This window comes from Ixodes scapularis, unplaced genomic scaffold (assembly GCF_016920785.2).
Source record: "Ixodes scapularis isolate PalLabHiFi unplaced genomic scaffold, ASM1692078v2 PGA_scaffold5__190_contigs__length_132052651, whole genome shotgun sequence".
Taxonomy (NCBI): Eukaryota; Metazoa; Arthropoda; class Arachnida; order Ixodida; family Ixodidae; genus Ixodes; species Ixodes scapularis.
The window spans coordinates 111,029,599-111,051,097 of NW_024609880.1; positions in this window are offsets into that span (position 1 = coordinate 111,029,599).

Here is a 21,499-nt window from a genome sequence, read left to right on the forward strand (position 1 = left end):
CCCTAAACGAACAATTCATCCTATCGAAAGTCATGTCCTTCGTTCCTTCACTTTCCACCAGACCCATTCTTCCTACATGTCGAGAGCGAAGAGTTCTTCCGCCACTTCCTCCTAGATTCCTACCCCACCCTGCAGCCGTCCCTTTCCTTCCTGAGTATTTTCGACACCGACCGCCCGGGGACGAGTACCTGGGCCCCACCTTGCAGCAAACATTCAGAAACTGATAATTCAATCCATGTTTACCACATCATTCTTGCCAATTAACTCGTTGAATACAATCCTTGCATGTAACATAACGGTAGGGGAGGACAGGGGGCCGAACCATGCTCGTGGTTGAGTTCACACAGCGCGGATGTACTTACCAAGGCGTAGGATGCTGCTAACTGCCCGGACAAGCCCTGACATGCACCATATTTTAAACAAAGGTACTTACCTAGTTTTGTACACATGAAATTGAGACAAAAACATGTCGATGTTTATCTTGATGGCGATGAGCACGCGTGGAATTTTTCGGCTTGGGTGCGATCGCGCAACGAGCAGACAGTTTTGATATGCCGTCGATGAAGTTTTAACGTTAAAGGCTATCGTGTCGTAAAAAAAAAAGCTTCACTGCGCGCCAAAACGTTTGACGAACGACTCTAGGAGGTGCTTGTAGTAAAATTATTGCGATTATCCGAAGCACTGGTAAACAACGCAAGGTTACTGTCACAATCTAAACCATGAGAAAAGGAGAAACGAATAACAAACAACACGGCTCTCCTTCTATCAAAGTTTCGACTATATTTCGTAACCGACTTGCCTGCATTCTTTCGCTCCTTGCAAAGGTTACCGTGTCGCGGACGGCACAAGCAGGTGCTCCGGGGGCGGTGTCTCGGTGAGCATGCTCACGGAGCCGCCGCCGACCGATCGGTGTCTGGCTTGGATCGTGGCGCAATACTCTCGCCTTAAGTTGGCGAAAAACCCCGAATGTGCGCTTGAACGGCGTGATGAAACGAAAGTGCAAGGGCATCTACAGTACGAACGGGCAAAGCAGATGCAGAGGCGTACACGACCGTGAACATCGGTAGATAAGTGCCATCGCTCGCTGCTATGAAATGCGTCCCGCAAACTCAGTCATGAGGGCCGCATCCGTTCCCTGCCACTCAAACTTTCTCTAATTGACGGCTACATTGTTGTTGGGCATGCTGACGAAACGAAGGCCGGGATACGTAGCAATTAGTACTGCCGAGCGCAGCACCATTTACCATGAATCTCGCTGTGAGTAGCCATCGACTCAACCACCAGCACGGCGGTTACCGGTGTTCGACGTCGTCATGTGACGTAGGTGCAAGGAACGTATAATCTCGTGTCTAAATACTGTAACACAGGACCATAAATGCTCATTGCTTCCAAATCCCTTCGAAACCGCAGTGACCTTATAATCAACAAGCCGACACGGTCAGTACCTTAGTTTTCGTGCGCCGGAATCCTTACACAAATGGGGCTCTGCCATAGGTATCTGTCATTGATTTTTGAAAGCAACTTCTCTCTTATCCCTCGCCCCCATAAAAAACAAAACAAAAAACAACAACAGCAAGAAAAATCGAACTTCCATTCAAAATAAATTTTTGCTTCTCCAGTGGAACTTGCATAATCGTTAGACAGCCAGCATCGCTTTACTCTCCTCTTTCGAGAAATTTATAAAACAGGGTCTCATGGCTGTTTTATCGTGTCTTTCGTATCCTCTCGAATCTAGGAGGTTTTTGCCCTTGTCGATTTAGTTCCTTGAGCCCATAGTAGAATGCCTACACAGCTACATCAATGACACAAGAGACGCTATCCTCTCCACAAAGGCCATCACATATCTTTAGAGGGTTATCACTCATGTCAAACGGTTACCAGGTCTTTCACAGTTCCTTGACCAGGTTCCTTGACCTCATTTTTCGAAATCTGGTCTGCCACAAGCACTTGCCCACCATTAGCCAAACTTTTCATTAGTTAAGTCGAGAGCATGTTTTTTTAGCACCTCCAATCGCCCTCATCCATAATTGAGTAATTGGTACATTTACAAGATTTTTTGTTACTTGGTTCATTTTCTGTAGTTGACCATATGACTAATCTGCGCTGTAGCACCCACGCCTCCCTTCAGCTTACGTCATTTATCTTGAAATCCTTTGTCAAATTTTAGACCTAAGTATCAGTATTGACGGCTAGAAGTTTCCCACAACTGTACACTATAAAGATACCTACCTACAGCCTCTATTACTTTCTTTACTCTATGAACGAGCATAGCTCTCAAATCGACTACAATCCCTTCTAACTATTTCTCCGCCTCCACAATATTTGGACCGACGACACCGACTATCTTTTTTATTCAGTGCGGATATCTTCTAGAGCTCCTCCGCAGTGCGAACAGCCGTGTGCCTGGCATCTCCAGGCACGACGTTCTTTTCCTCCAAGGGAAGGTGCCACCCTCTTATTTTCTCGTTTCATCACTCCCCATCTAAGCGCGGCAAAGCAATAATCAGCAGAACATCCCAAATCTTATCCTCAAGAAACATATCTAAAGCGCCTTCTCTCACTTACCGTTGACGTGCCAATCTAAGTCCTCTCTTAGATTGAAACATCCTGCACACGAGGCTCCCTGCAACCACAGTGTGTGGTGCATTGAAAAGCCGTATATGTAATAATAATAAAAAAAAAAAAAAACACGAAAAAACAAGAAGCACACGTGTGAAAACACCGGGGGAGTGTCCATCCCACTTTCACTGAAAATTGGGTTAACCAAGACATGACCGTTTGTCCGATGAAGCCGGGCGTTTGCCATTTAATTTGAAGGTTCCCTAAGTTTTAGGAAATGTTAATAAAGGGCACTTAAACAACAAAGTGGACGCTTCCGAAGTATTTCACGGTATAGAAATTTCCTGCGCACTCTACCCATGGCTGTTTTATCGTGCCTGTCCCTCCCTCCCCCCCCCCCCCTTCCCGCCACTACACCTCTATACCCTACAGCGGAGAAGCAAACCGCTGACCCCTTAAAAGTTTCAAAGCCCACCGCAGACTCGCTGTGGTAGATCTCGCGGGCCAACTCAAAGTGGAAGGTTCTATAAACATGTCGGGAAATAAGAAGAGATAAGATAATCCGCCAACCAAAAATTGAAATAGTAGCGACCCTACGTTTCGAAACCGTTCGTTTCTTCTTCAGGGGGATGAATGAAGGACAGCAGCTTCTTCTTCTTCTAGATGTTGAGCGACTTCTTTTTCTTTTTCATTGGTCTTAGTAGGCTGGTCGTGCCGTGCGCAGTCTGTTATAACATCTTGGAGGCCGGTAATATATAAAGTTGGAAGTGCCCCTAAGGACCTATTGATGTTGTTAGAGGTTGTTTGTATGTACCATGACTCTACGGGGTGTCTTCTACGTAGATTTGACGCCGTGTCTAGGATGCTTGCGTTTTCAAAGGATATGCGGTGGTCGAGGGTCTCGCAATGTTCAGCGAGAGCACTGCGTTCTCTGTCGAAGTTTCGCACGTCGTTTTTATGTTGGCGGTGTCGATCGTGGAAGTTCTTCGATTCGCCGATATAGGAGGCGGGGCATTGGGAGCATGGAATCTTATAAATGACGCCCTGGGCCCTGTCCTTCGGTGGCTTGTCCTTTGGGCGGGGTAGGAAGTGCCCAAGAGTGGACACCGGTTTGTGTGCAACCATAATATGTTCCTTTGCGAATAGTCTGGATAGTAGTTCGCTCGTTCCTTTCACGTAAGGGATGCTGACGCGTGCTAGCGGTTTGGAAGCTGTTCTTGCAGGTTGGTTTATCCTATTATGGGTCTGACGGCGAACCAGATGGCGAATGAAATTACCGGTATAGCCATTCTTTTTTAGGTCGCTGATGATTGTTTGTTCCTCTTTTCTTTTGTCGTTTTCAGAAGAGCACACAGCCTTAGCTCTCGTAAACAGTGTGGAGACGACAGACGCCTTGTGGCTAACCGGGTGGTTGGAATCGAACCGGAGGTAACGTCCAGATTGAGTTGGTTTCCTGTGCACGGTAAATTTTAGGGCATCACCTTGTCTTCTGACCAGCACATCGAGAAAGGGCAAAGTGTTGTTGTGTTCGCGTTCCACGGTGAATTGTATAGCCGGTTCTATAGAGTTGAGGTGGCCGAGGAAGTTGTCCACTTCTGATCCTTGTATGATGCAGAAGCAGTCGTCAATATACCGTAGGAATATCTGGGGTCTGGATGCAAAAGATTGTAGAGCCTTCTGTTCGATTACTTCCATTGTCAGGTTGGCCATGGCAACGGAGATGAATGCGCCCATTGCCGTGCCACTAGTTTGTTGGTAGAATTGTTGTTTGAAGGAGAAGTAAGTATTGTTCAAGCACAATTCTAGGAGACGACATATCTCATCGATGCTGAGGCAAGTTCTTGTGTCTAAGTGTTCATCCTACTCGAGAGCTTCTCTTGTTGCGGTGACAGCCAGAGGAATCGGGGCGTTTGTAAAAAAGGATACAACATCGAATGATACCAGACACTCGTCATTGTCGACCCTTATTTGCGATATGCGTTCTACAAAATCGCTGGAATTCCGTACGTTAGTCGGTGTATTCCCGGCGAGAGGGGATATTACTATGTGTAAGTAGTCTGACAAAGCTCGAAGTGGTGAAGTTGTGAAGTCAACGATGGGTCTCAGAGGAACGTCATGCTTATGGATCTTGGGAAGTCCATAAAATCCTGGAGCGAATCCATTTCTGCAAATAAGTCGAAGGTAAAGGTTCTTTGACTCCGGGTAGTTTTTAAAAATTATTGCCAGCATGCTGTTTAAGTTTCTCTGTATGACGAGCGTCGGATTCCGTTTGAGCTTCTTGTAGGCGGAGCAATCAAGAAGTTTTTGGGTCTTTTCTTCGTACGCTACTCTGTCAAGGACGACAGTCGTGTTGCCTTTGTCCGCTGGTAAGATGACGATGGTGCTGTCTTCTCTGAGCTTGCGGAGCGCTGTGTGTTCCTCCTTAGAGGTGTTGTATGGTTGACGTCGTGGGAGTTTCGACAGTGCGCTGATTGCCTTTAGACGGATTCCCTCCCGTACGCTAGGATCCATGTGCATGATGCCGTCAGTAGCCATATGCGCCAAAGGAGGCCGTGTGGTGGTGAGGTTGTAGTTATGACCCCTGGCGAGGACATCAATTTCACGTTGGGAGAGTGACCTCGAGGACAAGTTGGTGACAAAAGAGGGGTTATTCATGTACCGCCTCGTCTCCTTCTGTCTTCTCAGAGTCAACAGATTTTTTTCCTGAGAGATTTGGTGTTTCTGAGTTGCGGTTGCGGCGCATTTTTCGGCAAAAGCTTGTACTGATGGAAACATGTGCGGAATTCGATGTTCAAGCTGTTGACGTACATAAAACAAGTCTAGCTGTTTCTGTTTAAGGATAGCGTTGCATTCGTGAATGCGAGCATTTACCAGACGATGCTCCGCTTGCGTCAAAACTTTATGACCCTCTGGTGTTGGGACAATCCGTTTCAACCGTAAGCTTAGAGGAATAACTTCAGCATCACGGCAAGCCTTCGTGAAATTCAAGTGTGTCTTGAATGAAGAGATGCTGCGGTAGATGTTCACGTACCGTTTCGCTAGCTGGGTAGTCTTTTGTCCAAAGTCATCGTGAAGAGACTTGAAGGTAAACATGTTTGAGAGAATTCTCTCTGGTTGGGTAAATAAAGAAGAGATAAGATAATCCGCCAACCGAAAATTGGAATAGTAGCGACCCTACGTTTCGAAACCGTTCGTTTCTTCTTCAGGGGGATGAATGAAGGACAGCAGCTTCTTCTTCTTAAAGATGTTGAGCGACTTCTTTTTCTTTTTCATTGGTCTTAGTAGGCTGGTCGTGCCGTGCGCAGTCTGTGCGTGCGCAACCTCACCACCACACGGCCTCCTTTGGCGCATATGGCTGCTGCCATCGAGGACGGCATCATGCACATGGATCCTAGCGTACGGGAAGGAATCCGTCTAAAGGCAATCAGCGCACTGTCGAAACTCCCACGACGTCAACCATACAACATCTCTAAGGAGGAACACACAGCGCTCCGCAAGCTCAGAGAAGACAGCACCATCGTCATCTTACCAGCGGAAAAAGGCAACACGACTGTTGTCCTTGACAGAGTAGCGTACGAAGAAAAGACCCAAAAACTTCTTGATTGCTCCACCTACAAGAAGCTCAAACGGAATCCGACGCTTGTCATACAGAGAAACTTAAACAGCATGCTGGCAACAATTTTTAAAAACTACCCGGAGTCAAAGAACCTTTACCTTCGACTTATTTGCAGAAATGGATTCACTCCAGGATTTTACGGACTTCCCAAGATCCATAAGCCCGACGTTCCTCTGAGACCCATCGTTGACTTCACAACTTCACCACTTCGAGCTTTGTCAGACTACTTACACAGAGTAATACCCCCTCTCGCCGGGAATACACCGACTAACGTACGGAATTCCAGCGATTTTGTAGAACGCATATCGCAAATAAGGGTCGACAATGACGAGTGTCTGGTATCATTCGATGTTGTATCCCTTTTTACAAACGTCCCGATTCCTCTGGCTGTCACCGCAACAAGAGAAGCTCTCGAGAAGGATGAAGACTTAGACACAAGAACTTGCCTCAGCATCGATGAGATATGTCGTCTCCTAGAATTCTGCTTGAACAATACTTACTTCTCCTTCAAACAACAATTCTACCAACAAACTAGTGGCACGGCAATGGGCGCATCCATCTCCGTTGCCATGGCCAACCTGACAATGGAAGTAATCGAACAGAAGGCTCTACAATCTTTCGCATCCAGACCCCAGATATTCCTACGGTATATTGACGACTGCTTCTGCATCATACAAGGATCAGAAGTGGACAACTTCCTCGGCCACGTCAACTCTATAGAACCGGCTATACAATTCACCGTGGAACGCGAACACAACAACACTTTGCCCTTTCTCGATGTGCTGGTCAGAAGACAAGGTGATGCCCTAAAATTTACCGTGCACAGGAAACCAACTCACTCTGGACGTTACCTCCGGTTCGATTCCAACCACCCGGTTAGCCACAAGGCGTCTGTCGTCTCCACACTGTTTACGAGAGCTAAGGCTGTGTGCTCTTCTGAAAACGACAAAAGAAAAGAGGAACAAACAATCATCAGCGACCTAAAAAAGAATGGCTATACCGGTAATTTCATTCGCCATCTGGTTCGCCGTCAGACCCATAATAGGATAAACCAACCTGCAAGAACAGTTTCCAAACCGCTAGCACGCGTCAGCATCCCTTACGTGAAAGGAACGAGCGAACTACTATCCAGACTATTCGCAAAGGAACATATTATGGTTGCACACAAACCGGTGTCCACTCTTGGGCACTTCCTACCCCGCCCAAAGGACAAGCCACCGAAGGACAGGGCCCAGGGCCGTCATTTATAAGATTCCATGCCTCCTATATCGGCGAATCGAAGAACTTCCACGATCGACTCCGCCAACATAAAAACGACGTGCGAAACTTCGACAGAGAACGCAGTGCTCTCGCTGAACATTGCGAGACCCTCGACCACCGCATATCCTTTGAAAACGCAAGCATCCTAGACACGGCGTCAAATCTACGTAGAAGACACCCCGTAGAGTCATGGTACATACAAACAACCTCTAACAACATCAGTAGGTCCTTAGGGGCACTTCCAACTTTATATATTACCGGCCTCCAAGATGTTATAACAGACTGCGCACGGCACGACCAGCCTACTAAGACCAATGAAAAAGAAAAAGAAGTCGCTCAACATCTAGAAGAAGAAGAAGCTGCTGTCCTTCATTCATCCCCCTGAAGAAGAAACGAACGGTTTCGAAACGTAGGGTCGCCACTATTTCAATTTTTGGTTGGCGGATTATCTTATCTCTTCTTTATTTACCCAACCAGAGAGAATTCTCTCAAACATGTTTACCTTCATGTCGGGAAATATCTTCTCAATAAATCATTCCGACTTCGATATGCGAGTCGCTGTAATGAAATCAGGCTTTCAAACACCCGCCTCACGCATAAAGGAAGAAAACCGTCTAAATGGGAACTTCAAAACAGGATTCCTATTCGGCCTCAGCCAAAACGTTTTTTATGGGTCCTTTAAGGTTTCAGAGCGCAGCTCATAGGCGTCCGTTTCCTTGTTGAGCGGCGTCGCCGTCGCGGTCGGCCGAGCCAAGCGTTGCATTATGGGATGTTTCCCATAATGACGTCACACGCGACGTCACGTGTGACGTCACGAGGGTCACGAGTGACGCAACTTGTGACATCACCGCGCGCTGCATTTTGGGTAAATTTCTTCGCTCAGTTTAGAGGGAAAATTTTCCCGTTAAATGCATCGAAAGCGTTTTCCCGCTAAATTGAGCGGGAAAATTTTTACGCTAAATTTCAGCTGAAAAATTTCCTCGCTAAATTAAGTAGAAAAAATTCCCCAGTAAATTTAGCACGAAATTAGCGGAAAAATGTTCCCATTAAATTTAGCAGGAAATTGCCTTGCTAAATTCAGGGGGAAAATTTCCCTCCAAATTTAGCGAAAGAAATCCCCCCTACATTTAGCAAAAAAATTTCCTCACTAAATTTTGCAGAGAAAGTTACCCGCTAAATTTAACAGCCGAAATTTCCCGCTAAATTTAGCGAAAATAAGTTCCCCGCTACGTTTAGCGGGGAATTTTTTCCGCTAAACGGAGCCCACTAAATAGGAGGGGAGCAGGAGAGGAGGGAGGGGGGGTGCAGATGAGGAGCGGGTCCCCAATAAATTTGCACGCCGAAATGGCCCGTGTAAATCAGTGACTGGGTGTAAAAAGTTGTAACTTTTCGAGAAAAAAAAGTCATTCCCTAGTCCAATTACCATACTAAAATTGCTATTTTTTACGTTCAATAGAATAAAAATTACTATTCGAAAACCGAATTCTCCAATGGTGGAGCGGCAGCTGTAGGAGTCGGATCGAAACAAAGGCCATGTTTGTCCAGTTTATTCAGAGATGGCGCCACAAATGCCGGCAAGGGGGGCAGTGGGCGCGGAGTGACGGACTTCGGACAGAACTCTCAATCGCGCGATTCATTTCGAGCTTCCGAATTCCATAAAAATGCAACTTGGTAATTCAAATTTCAGCTTGCGTTCTAAGAACGACGTCCGTCACGCAATGGATATTGAGAAATAAAGATGCTACATGTTTCTTCACAAATAACGCACCCTATTAACACGTGTTTCTTGCTTTCCGCATCTGCTGTCGCAGTTCGATCATTTTCTTTCGTGTCATTAGACACTGCATTGAGTTTGTCTTGTGTGGTGACGTAGCAGGCACCGACACCGCGGCCCCGGGAGCTCGGATTACCTTACCCGGCTCAAGTGCTGCGTCGTCGGCGGATGTTGCCGCACGCGTACGTAAGTTCCGCGCTACATCCATCGCACAACATTCTATAATATCCTGGCAATCACACCACAGCACAGCGAATACTGCTGTCTCATCTGGCTGGCGTATTGTCTCGCGGTTGCAGCTCTTCACGCAACCGCGAGGTAACCCTCGGCACGAGGGTACTAAAGAATGCGGCGCAGGAGGGCACAGGGAGACGAGACGGAGTGAACTGCGAGACGACAAGGAAACAGCGGCCTGGACAGACGCTGACATCGCTCTTTCATCATTATTATAAATTTGGAGAACTAATAATCAGAAAACTGAATAAAATGCTATTGTTCTCACCAACTGTTCCAGACCCTTTTAACATCCGAGTCAAGTCTAGAAAAGTCCGAGACGCTACACTTTGTGGGCACCCTGGCGGCACCCCAGCCCAGTTGCCCGACTGCGAGGCAAGGGTGCCGAACTTTTCCCGCGTGGCGGCGACGTCACGCCAGCCACGCGCACATCGCGTGCGCCGCCTTGATAAGGCGCATCAGAGGCGGTGCACAGGGAGTCGCTGCCTGGACTCAGGCGCCGCTGGTAACCATGTTAATCGTCTCGTCCATGTCCCATTAAATGTAGTTTCTTGTTGAAACCGTTGGCTCCGTGTTATTCCTGCGGGTCGGGTATGCAGCAAGGCAAACCGACCACAATGGCACCCAACCGTGGTATGCTACCCACTCGCAGGAATTTCACGGTGCTTGGTTTCTTCTTTCGGTAAGCTTTTTCCCACACCCCGTGTTTCCTATCGTTGTTTCGTGTTTCCGTCACGTCCACTTTTCTTGTATTGGCGTGTTTGTGACCGTGTCTTTGTGACCGCGGCAATCGCTTTGCGCGCTTGTGTTGGGTTTTTGGGGGCGTTACTTTTTTTGTGCTTGCAGGAATGCTCACGCGGGAGCAGGAAGCCGCAATGGCCGCAGCGGCACAAATGAACCTGCTCACGGAGGTCACGGAGATGTGCGATTTCGTGATGCAACGCCTGGCCCACACGCTTGGCCAGCAGGAGACCCCACAGCGAGAGCCCCGACCACACTTGACTGTTCCGGTCTACATGGGGTACGACGACGTCAAGTACGTAGCAGACTTCCTGGGCGAGCTGCAGACGTACCACCTTGCCTCCGGTGCCTCGGAAGCCTTCACCGTGGACCGGATTGTCCCGCTGGCGTTGCAAGCCAGCGCCAGGTGCTGGTTGGGGTCACAGGCCCCCTTCACCGGCCTGGCGGACTTCCAGACAAGGCTTCGAGACGAGTTCATTCCTGCAGGCTACGCGACGCAGATTCTCCGAGAGCTCGAGGCAAGGACGAAGCACCCGGATGAAAGTCTGGTCCGGTACGTTCGGGTCATGCAAGAGCTCTTCAAGAGGGCGGACCCGAAGTCACCGGAGTCTGACAGAGTAGCTCGGGTCAGAAGACAGTGTCACCCCAGGTACCATGGCTACCTGATCGACCGCACCTTTGCGACCCTTGAAGAGCTAGCCCGGGGCGCCCGGCTCATCGAGGAATCTCTTCATGCCGAGTGGAACAACGTGCCGCCGCCACCAGCCAAGTACGCGCTCGAACCGGCATGCGCATGGCGGGGCCACGAGGTCTCCACGCAAGTGGACTGTCCGAACGAGACCTCCCTTCCCCACCACGTCAACCAGGAGAGTTGGCGTGGCATGCATGGTGATCTCCCGTGCGGGATAAGCGTATGTTCGCCAAACTCTCCCCGAGAGGTCCCCGGAGGTCACAGCGAGGCCTGTGAGGGTTTCGGGCGGGGGTCGCCAAGACAGGTGGGAGGTCGTTGGCCATGCCCTATCGTAAGCTGGGGCCCAACGGAGATCACCACCCAAGCGAACCATCTTCATCAGTCTGCTCCTACAAGCGCTGGCGAAAACTGGCACGGTGCGGTCGCAAACCCGCAGCCCAGCAGCATTGACCCCCGCCGCAACAGAACAAGCCCTCCCCACAACAGTCAGTCGCAAGCCTGGTGGAGGCCCTCCCATAGTGGTTCCTTACCCGATCACTGGAGGCAGTCCGACGCGCACCTCGGTGCGGGTGACCTAAGCAGGCAACTGTCGTCGGACTGCTGTTACCACTGCGAGCAGCCCGGCCATCACCGAAACCAGTGTCCAAGACTTCTTGACACTACAAACAAGAGGTGGCACGAGACGGCGGCAAAGGGCCGGAACCAGAACCAGGGAAACTACTACGGCCGGCGACGTTGAAACCAGACAGCCACTCGCCGACGGCCGTTGCAGTCCCTGGGAGCAGTGAGGCCGTGGCACAGATTCCATCGGTATGTCGAATCCAGCCCGAGCCTAATATCATTGAACCGCGCATGACGATTTCACTGCTCGATTTTCCCATTGCCGCACTTTTGGATTCAGGGGCCGCTATCTCGATCATAGGGGATTTCGTTTTCGAACTCTGCAAAGCAAAAAAGATAAGCCTCCGGGAGTGCGAAACCCGTTTGCAGCTAGCTTCTGGTCCAGCGATAACAGCTAGAGGAGCCGTGAGGCTGCTGATTCGGTTGAATGGAAAGAAGCGGCGTCAGCGATTTCTTTATATGCCAGGACTTGTGATACCCGTGATCTTTGGCCGAGATTTCATTACAGGCGAAAGCATGACACTCGACTTTTCTGGTGGTGGATACCGGCTGGGACAACAACCGGAGCTGACTCCGTTTATTAAAAGGGAGGACTGCATCTCTAACCCGACCACTGCAGCCCACTTCACCACGGTGCCAGACGTCTTGCCATCCGGCGTTCGAGAATCGTTGCGAAAGTGCCCCGCAAGCAGCCAGCAGAAGCAGGAGCTGCAAGCCGTCCTGGAGTCTTTCTCACCGATGTTCACGGAAACACCTGGAAAGGCTGACATTCTGCTGCACCGCATTGAAACCGGTGACGCGCCGCCTCGGAGGTGCAACCCTCGACCGACCAGCGTCCACAAAAGGGCACTCCTTGATGCGGCGCTCGAGGAAATGATCGACACCGGTTCAGTACGTGAGTCGAAGAGCCCCTGGGCATTCCCCGTTGTTCTCGCTCTGAAAAAAGACGGAACAGCCAGACTCTGTGTAGATTACAGGCGGCTTAACGATGTGTCCGTACGAGACAGCTACCCTTTCCCCAGCATTTCCTCTGTGATGTACGCGCTCGGTAACGCGACCGTGTTTACAACGCAGGGTTGCAATCGCGGTTTCCTTCAGATCGAGATTCACCCATCAGACGTTCCAAAAACGGCTTTCATCTGGCACAGAGGGTTGTTCGAGTTCACCCGACTGCCGTCTTGCTTGTCTAACTCTCCAGCCAGTTTTCAACGCCTGATGGATGTTGTACTTGGGAACTCGAAGTACGAATTTGCCATGGCATACATGGATGACGTGGTTGTTTTCTCGAGAACTATCGAAGAGCATGTCGAGCACCTTCGGGCATTGTACTTGAGCGAATGCGTAATGCTGGGCCCACGATTCATCCCGGAAAGGTTCAGTTAGCCGCGCCCAAGATTAACCTCCTTGGATTCGTTGTGGATAACGGCACGCTCCACCCCAACGAAGATAAGTTACGCGCGCTAACGGAATACCCAAGCCCACATGACGTAAAGAGCCTACAAAGATACCTCGGAATGATTGCGTTCTACAGGGATTTCATTCCACACTGTTCCGAGATATCGCAACCGCTCAATCACCTTCTAAAAAAAGGCGTCAAGCGGTGTTGGGCCGAACAACAACAATGCGCATTTGCAGCCCTTTCAAAAGCCGTGACTGACAACGCTTGTTTACAACTCCCAGACTTGAACAAGCCGTTCGTTCTGCAGACAGATGCAAGCGACTGTGGTCTGGGTGCTGTGTTGCTGCAGGAGTATGGAGGTGTGCTTCGGCCAGTTGCTTTCACGAGCCGCACGCTAACTCCAGCCGAGCGCAACTACAGTGTCGCAGAACGTGAATGTCTCGCCATTATTCATGCTTTGAAGCGCTTCGATATGTACCTAGATGGCGCAACGTTTCAGATTCAATCTGATCACTTAGCGCTATCATGGCTAAGGGGACTTAAGAATCCAGCTGGACGTCTTGCTCGTTGGGCGCTTACGCTACAACAGTACGACTACTCCATTGTGCACCGCCCGGGGTCAACTAACAAAGTTGCTGATGCGCGTTCTCGTGCTCCACTTTCCGAGGAACACTCGCAGGATACCCATGGCTTGGTGACCGTCGCAGCCACGACACGAGCATCCCCAGATTCACGGTGGGGTACATTGGTCAGCCGCGAGGAGCTTCGCAAGTCGCAGCTGGATGACGGACTCTGCCAACGCGTGTCCGCTTGGCTGGCAGCAAGAGTTCCAGTCGACCGCCCAAGTGACGAGGAGTTCGACTTCTACTTTATGAGCGACGACGGCCTCCTGCTGCGCTACATCCCCCAAGCCGACGACGATCCGGATGACTCGGCGTTCCGGATTGTGATACCCCGCAAGCTACGTACGCTTTCATCCGATACATGCATGACTCTGCCTTGGCAGGACACAGCAGTGGGAGGAAGACTTACGAAAAGTTATCCCAAATTGCTACCTGGCCAGGCATGAGGCAAGATGTGCTTCGATATGCTCGTAGCTGCTCGGTGTGCCAGAGGGCAAAACCACGTGGTGGCCAGCCCCCTGGTCTCATGCAACCAATCGCGAGTCAGAGCCCTGGGCAGATTTTTTGCTGGGACGTCATGGGCCCCTTCCCACGTAGTACCCGCGGCAATCAGTACTTGTTCGTGGTAACCGACCACTTCACGAAGTGAGTTGAGTTATTTCCATTCCGGAAGCTAGATTCGCTAAAAATCTGGGAGTGTCTACTTGAAACATTCGCCAGGTTTGGCTTTCCTGCACAGCTTGTAAGCGATAATGCCTCCTATCTAACGAGTAAGGTGTTCGTAGACGCATGCGCGGTGCTGGGAATCAAGCACAAAAGAAGTTCTCCATACCACCCCCAAGCAAACATCACGGAAAGGGTAAATCGGAACCTTAAGATGATGTTAGTGGCCTACACTGAGCGCCACAAGGACTGGGACGCGAAACTGCCCGAGCTGGCATTTGCAACTCGTACAACCACTAATCGGTCAACGGGTCTCACTCCTGCCCAATTAAATTTCGGCAAGGAGCTCGCGTTCCCGCTTTTTAACAGTCTCCTTTCTACAGAGTCAGGGGGAAGGCTTCGCCCCTATACGTGAAGTTCGCAAAGGACCCGCGAAAGCGCTTCTCCGATAACCTTCGAGAAGCCCGAGAAAATGTCGACGTCGCCCGAGTACAGCAGGCAGAACAGTACAACCAGGGACGACGTGACTTGCAGTTCGAGGTGGGAGATTTTTTACTTCGGCGTACTCACCCATTGAGTGACGCCGTTCGAGGCTTTGCAGCCTCCCTCGCCAACAGGTGGGAAGGTCCGTTTCGCGTGCATGAAACGTTCTCCCCGCTCACTTACAAACTACTTCGCTGTGAGTCTAGTGAGGAAACCGGGCCTGTTCATGTCACCGACCTTAAACGATTTTTCCAAGAAGACGAAGATTCCTTGCAGGACCGGAACGACACTGACGGCAGTCCCGTTCCGGAAACCCCCTTGTCTCCACCAAGGCGGCGGTATAACCTGCGACGTCGGTGACACCAAAGAGAGAGGAACCTTTTTTTTTTGTCTCCTTGGCCTCTCGGACTTTGGGGGTAGTTTTCTACTTCCACGGTTCTGCCCCCTTTTCCAGAGAGGGGGGAGAAGATTGTGTGCCCACCTCAGATCCGTTATTTCAAACTTTCTGGAAGGGGTGCGAAGATAACGTCAGGCACAACCCTCAACTGAGTCCCATGCCGTCTGCTTCCTTGTTTTCTACGAAGCTGGCTCATGGACAACACCGTCGCCACACCCGCCATCTGAACGACTCGGCGCCCGGTCTCATCGTGGACCGCGGCCACCCCCCTACAGGACGGAGCGGGAGCTGGCTCGGATCAAGGAGGACCACATGGAGAGCAGCCACCTGCTGGAGACGGTCCAGAGCAACAAGGTGGCCGCCAGCCGAGCCTTGAGCAAGGAGCTCAAACGACAAGCTGGAGCTGACCGAGCCGCTGCACTTACGCATAGCACGCGTCCACCAACTTGGCGAGCGCGACCTCCAAAGGGCCATCGCGCTCGTTCAGCAGGCGCCGGGTCGGACTTGCAACGCCAGTCCGCCCAGCAGCGCCATCCACCCCCTGATGCCCACGACGTCGTCTCGGTCATCGACATGCCGGACGAAGCTTGAGGGGGGGGGGGGGGGGGGTGGGGAGTGTGGGCACCCTGGCGGCTCCCCAGCCCAGTTGCCGGACTGCGAGGCAAGGGTGCCGAACGTTTCCCGCGTGGCGGCGACGTCACGCCAGCCACGCGCACATCGCGTGCGCCGCCTTGATAAGGCACATCAGAGGCAGCGCACGGGGAGTCGCTGCCTGGACTCAGGCGCCACTGGTAACCATGTTGATCGTCTCGTCCATGTCCCATTAAATGCAGTTTCTTGTTGTTGAAACCGTTGGCTCTGTGTTATTCCTGCGGGTCGGGTACGCAGCAAGGCAAACCGACCACAACTTCTAACGAAACTAGTTTAATGAGCTTGCCAGACTGCCCTTTACAGCTGGCAGAAAGTGTACATTAACGTCAGATCTGATACATCTTCTTTTCTAAACAAAGAACAAACTTGAAACACTACAACTTGACTAACACCTGGTTGAAATGTTCATCATAAGTAAGCTTTGCTTTCACTTTCTGTTTTCTTGACAATTTCGAGGGAGGTTGCATGGAAACAGGCACTGGATGGTCTGTAGGACCATCCACTATTTGACTTTCAAGGTCACGAGTTTCCTGGTGCTGCACATTGTCGTCGTTGAGCACTTGTGGTGGGACATCCATGTGCTCCGAGTCAGAAATGGTTTCTTCAAATGCTTCCTTGCTCTCAAGTAAATGCTGCCTGTTTCATCTGTGCACCACACCATTCTCCGTTTGCCCCACGTAGGATCTTGGCGCCACTTGCTCTTTCACTTGTGCTTAGACTTTCCACTTTCCCTCATCTCTCAGACGCACCGTCTGTCCAGTGCCCAGTGGCTCCAAATGCCTACACGCACTGGCATTTTGTTTGTGTTTTTCCACTTTCCACCCTTGTGCTGCTGAAAAGGCGAGACCGGTCATTCTCGAGTGCTGTGCACCTGTAGTATAGCAACTCGGACCAAAAATGTTCTTTGGCACACTGAGCTTTCTTTAGAATCTTTTGACTACTGAACCCCTTTTGCTGCGAGATATATGTTCGAAATTGTAATTCCTTGCAAATGCTGCAGATTGTCTGCTTGAAAATTGTCGCCCATTGTCGGTACAGACTTTTTGGGGGATTTCATGCCTGGCGAAAACATTTGCCATATTGTCTATCACGGCCGCAGCGTTAGTCTCTGTTAGCTGCACCCCTTCAGGGTAATTGGAGTAGTCATACAGCAGGAGGTACGACGATACTGCATGTTGGCACAGATCAGCACAGATGAAGTTATGGAACTTCTCACGGGCAAACGCGATGGGGAGCGGCTCCTTTTCAACTTGTGGATATCGCACTTGACAGTCGGTCATCACTCGTGACTCCTATGCTACTGGATTCCACTCTGTATGATTAAGCTGTAAGAGTGCCGCTCCTAGTCCATACTGTGATGCATCAGTTCTCACTTTTGTCTTCTTTGTGGGGTCAAAAGATACTAACACTGGCTTGTTAGTCAGTGTTCTCTTCAGGCTGTCCCATTCGGCTTCGTGAGCCTCAGTCCACTCAAATATCACGTCATCATTGATGAGACCTCTGAGACGATTTGTTCTTTGTGACAAGTGTGGCAAATACTTGCCTACATAGTCGATGACTCCCAGCATCCGCTGTTCTTCCTTCTTGCTTTGAGGAGTAGACATCTGAAGCTCTTACGCAAGTTGTGATGGATCCGGTTCCACTCCATTTTTATTGATTCGGTCAGAGAGGTAGCTAATCTCATGGACCGCAAATTGACGCTTTTCCTTTTTGAAGGTCATTCTAGCTCTTTGGGCTGCTTTGCGTGCTTCCCAAAGTCTCTTGTGGTGCTCTTCCTTGGAGCGACCCCATACGAGTCCGTCATGAATGTTCACCCTTACCCCTGCAAGTCTACCAAAACTTCAGTCGTGATCTGTTGACAGACTTCCGGTGACGATGAGATGCCAAATGGTAGTCTCAGAAATTGGTAGCGTCCAAATGGCGTGCCAAACGTGCATACTCGAGAGGCCTTCTCGTCTAGTGGTATTCGGTGATAACCGCTATTGGCATCCAGCCTTCAGAAGAACTTGGCGTTTGCCAGATCTGCTTCGATGTCTTCACGGCATGGCATTTTGTAGCGCTGCCGTTTTATGCATTCAATCACTTGCCTAAGATGTATGCAGGTTCTAAGTGCACCTCCTTCCTTCTTGAGTATAACAATAGGGCTTACCCAATCAAGATGTTCATTGACTCCGGTGATGACTCTTCCATTCTCTGGAGTTTGTCCTTGAGTAGTTCCTTCAGAGCTTGTACCACTCTTCTCGTCGGATGTACCACTGGCTCTGCTCCTTCTTTAAGGACCAGAACCGATATCCGTAACCATGATTATGTGATTTTTACCACATCCAACTATCACTCTGAGTTCATAACTTATTACGGCATAGTTTCTTTGCTGTTGTCACTGAAAACGAAAACAAGTGCTGGTCCCGATAAGATTCCAAACACGTTTTTACGACGCTACGCTGAGTCCCTAGCCCATTATCTTCTCATTATTTTTCCTGTATCATACTCAAACAGCTCGCTGCCGGATGATTGGCGCACTGCCATAGTGGTACCTGTGCACAAAAAAGGGGATCGCCTAGCCAAGGAAATTGGAACTACCGTCCAATTTCCTTGACTTCTTGTTCGTGTAAATTAATAGAGCACATCATCTGCAGCCAAATCAATGAACTGCTGGACAGTCGTAATCTTCTAACAGAATTTCAACATGGATTTCGCAAAGGCTTATCAACTACGACCCAACTCGTCACTACCATCCATGAGTTTGCGCAAATCCTCGATAGGGGAGGTCAAACTGATGTGCTTTTCCTGGACTTCAGCAAAGCTTTCGATAAGGTGCCTCATGAACAACTGCTTTTTAAACTTGAACAGCTTGGTCTTCCACATGGTTTTGTTAACTGGATTGCTGCATGCTTGTCACATCGCACACAGTCTGTTTCCGTCGGAGGTTGCATCTCTCCAGTTCTGCCTGTAACGTCAGAGCTCCCCCAAGGGAGCGTTTTACGTCCTCTTTTGTTCTTGGTGTACATAAATGCTATTGTATCAATCATTGACGCAGGTGTCTATATACGTCTTTTTGCCGACGATTGCATTATTTTTAAAGAAATAACTTCGAGCTCGGATCAGTTATTGCTAGATCATAGTTTGCATTCCGTTGTATCATGGTGCGATAGGTGGAAAATGAAGCTTAACTCTGCTAAATCAACACTTTTACGTATAACAAAAAAGAAGCAACCCTTTGAATACATTTATAATACCGCGGACACCCCGGTTACTGTGGAGCGAGAATGTAAATATCTTGGTTTAATTATATCGGACACACTTTCTTGGTCTCCTCATATAAAACATATCTGTACCTCGGCATCCAGGAAGTTGGGTTTCATTAAAAGAAAGTTGAACGACGCTCCGATTCAGGTTAAGCTGCATGCGCATTATTCATTAGTCAGATCCAAGTTGGAGTATGCAAATATCGTTTGGGATCCATTCACTAAGAAAAATATCCGGAAGTTGGAGATGGTGCAACGTCGAGCGGTTCGGTTTATTTACGGAAAGTATAGAAGGCTGGATTCACCATCCCAACTTATGCAGGCTAACGGAATACAGACTCTGCAGGCCAGAAGGAAACTAGCGCGTTGAAATTCTTGTTTCATCTTCAGCAAGGACAGACTCGCATAGACCCATTGCAATATATTTCCCCTTTAGCGTCTAGAGCTACGCGGCACAGACATCAGTTTTCACTAACACCCATTTTTGCGCGTACTAATATGTTTAAGTTTAGCTTTTTCCCTCGCACTATTAGCGACTGGAACGGTTTACCTCTCGAACTATTTATCGACACCAACTTTGTAGAAGGTCTCGAGCGTCTTTGATAACTAGCATGTTTTGCATTGTACATTGCTGCATCTTCATCTTTTTCGCATGGACATTAGGATTGTATAAACCTTCATACTACATCTGGATATGTGATTTTGTATTAGTGCATTATGGAATTACATACTGCTTGATGCTTGCTTCTCCCCCCCTCCCCTTTTTTTAAAATTATCTATTCTGTATATTTGCTAGTTAGTTGTAAACCTTTTAATGTCGTGCTATTTGCTTTCGTTGTACGTGTGAATGTATATGTTGTATCCCACACCTACTTGGGCCTTCAATGGCTTGTAGTATCCTCTAAATAAAAAAAAGATAAAAAAAGGACAATCTTACACCCCTGACCCACGCACCCTAATCCTTTATTAAACTTGGGAAACTTCTGCTCCACTAGTTGGGCCATAGCATCTTTTTCCGTGTGCACCGCTGAAGCAGCCCCAGGAGTTGATTAGCTGCTAATCCCGTTATGGCCTGGCGTCCCTTTTTCACGATGAAGAACTCACTGTTTGAGCTCTTTCCTTTGAGTTTCACTTCCAGCAGTGCTTTCCCTTGGTGTGGAATCGCACCATCGTTGTAGCTTTTTAGGGTTGAATCTTCCGAGTGTCGTGCTTCTGGTCGCAATGGGGACAATTCTTGAGGTTGGATCTTGGCGTAACAAACGCTGTCGCAGTTTCTTTGTGCGTTACCCCGCATACTTTTAGATCTCGTACCATAGAGCCCGACAAAGTTGAGAAATTGCACAGTTTCACTTTTAGTTGCAGCTCTCGCACGATCCGTTCAAACGGCTCACCAATTTCTTGTTTTCGTGAACAAAAACGTACCATTCGTTTGTTTCATCTTTCCGGGGCATGCAGTACTTTTCAAACTTCTTCAGTACTGTCTGGTAGTTCTGTTTTTCTTTAGGTGCGAAGCTGAGGGCGTTGTAGACTTCGATGGCATCAGGCCCACACGTTGACTGAACCGTTGCGAGTTCTCCACACGTTGTGTGAACCGTTGCCAGTACTCCACTACGTTTTCTGTCAAGTTCAGGCCCTCAGGAGGTTTCAGCACGTCCATGGCTCGGATTTCTTCTTAGTTTACGTCACTTTTTGCGGGACTAGTCACTTCTGACACCATGCATAGAGTGTGTCTTGTAACAAAACTGGTTTATTGAGGATGCCAGACTGCTGTTTACAACTGGCTGAAACTGGACATTAACATCAGCACTGATACAAACACGAGAGGCGTAATTTCACCGAGTTTGGTATGATATCAAGCCCCCCCGCCCCCCCCCCCCCCCCAATGCCCGCGCTCACCTGTGCTTGCCGTCATTGGTGGCGCCATCTCTGAATAGGATGGGCAAAAATGGCCGTCTTTCGAGCTCCCTCCGACAGCTGCCGCTCGACAAATAATAGGATGGATAAAACAAGTTGTTCTATTGTCATTTTACTTCTATTGGAAGTAGAAAATTGAAGTTTTAGTATGTTAATTGGACCAGTAAAAGTTGCAGCATGATACGTCAACATTTTGAATTTTACGCGTCATTTTTGCGTATACATGTTTTTTTGTGTTTTTTTTTTGGAGGGGGGGGGGGGTCACGTTGTACAACTTGTATACAAGTTGTAAAACTTTTATACAAGAAATTGTGATACTACGACACATCACATTATTCAATATTCACAACACGTATCGGTATCTCTTTTAAACCCAAACCCTCAGCTATACGCATTCCGAACCACGTACCTAGCAGCAATTCGCTAACTGTCTACGAAGATGAAAACACACACACATGACACGGGGAGGCGGGTGGGATAGAGAAAACGCTTTATCGGGATGATTTATGGCCCCGCGTTTTATGCTTTTTTAAGAGACAGTGGTTTTGGTCAGATAGAGCCTGATAAAGCAGTCTCTAGCGAGCTTGGCGTATAGAACATGTTTTTCCTGATTGGTATCCTCTTTCTA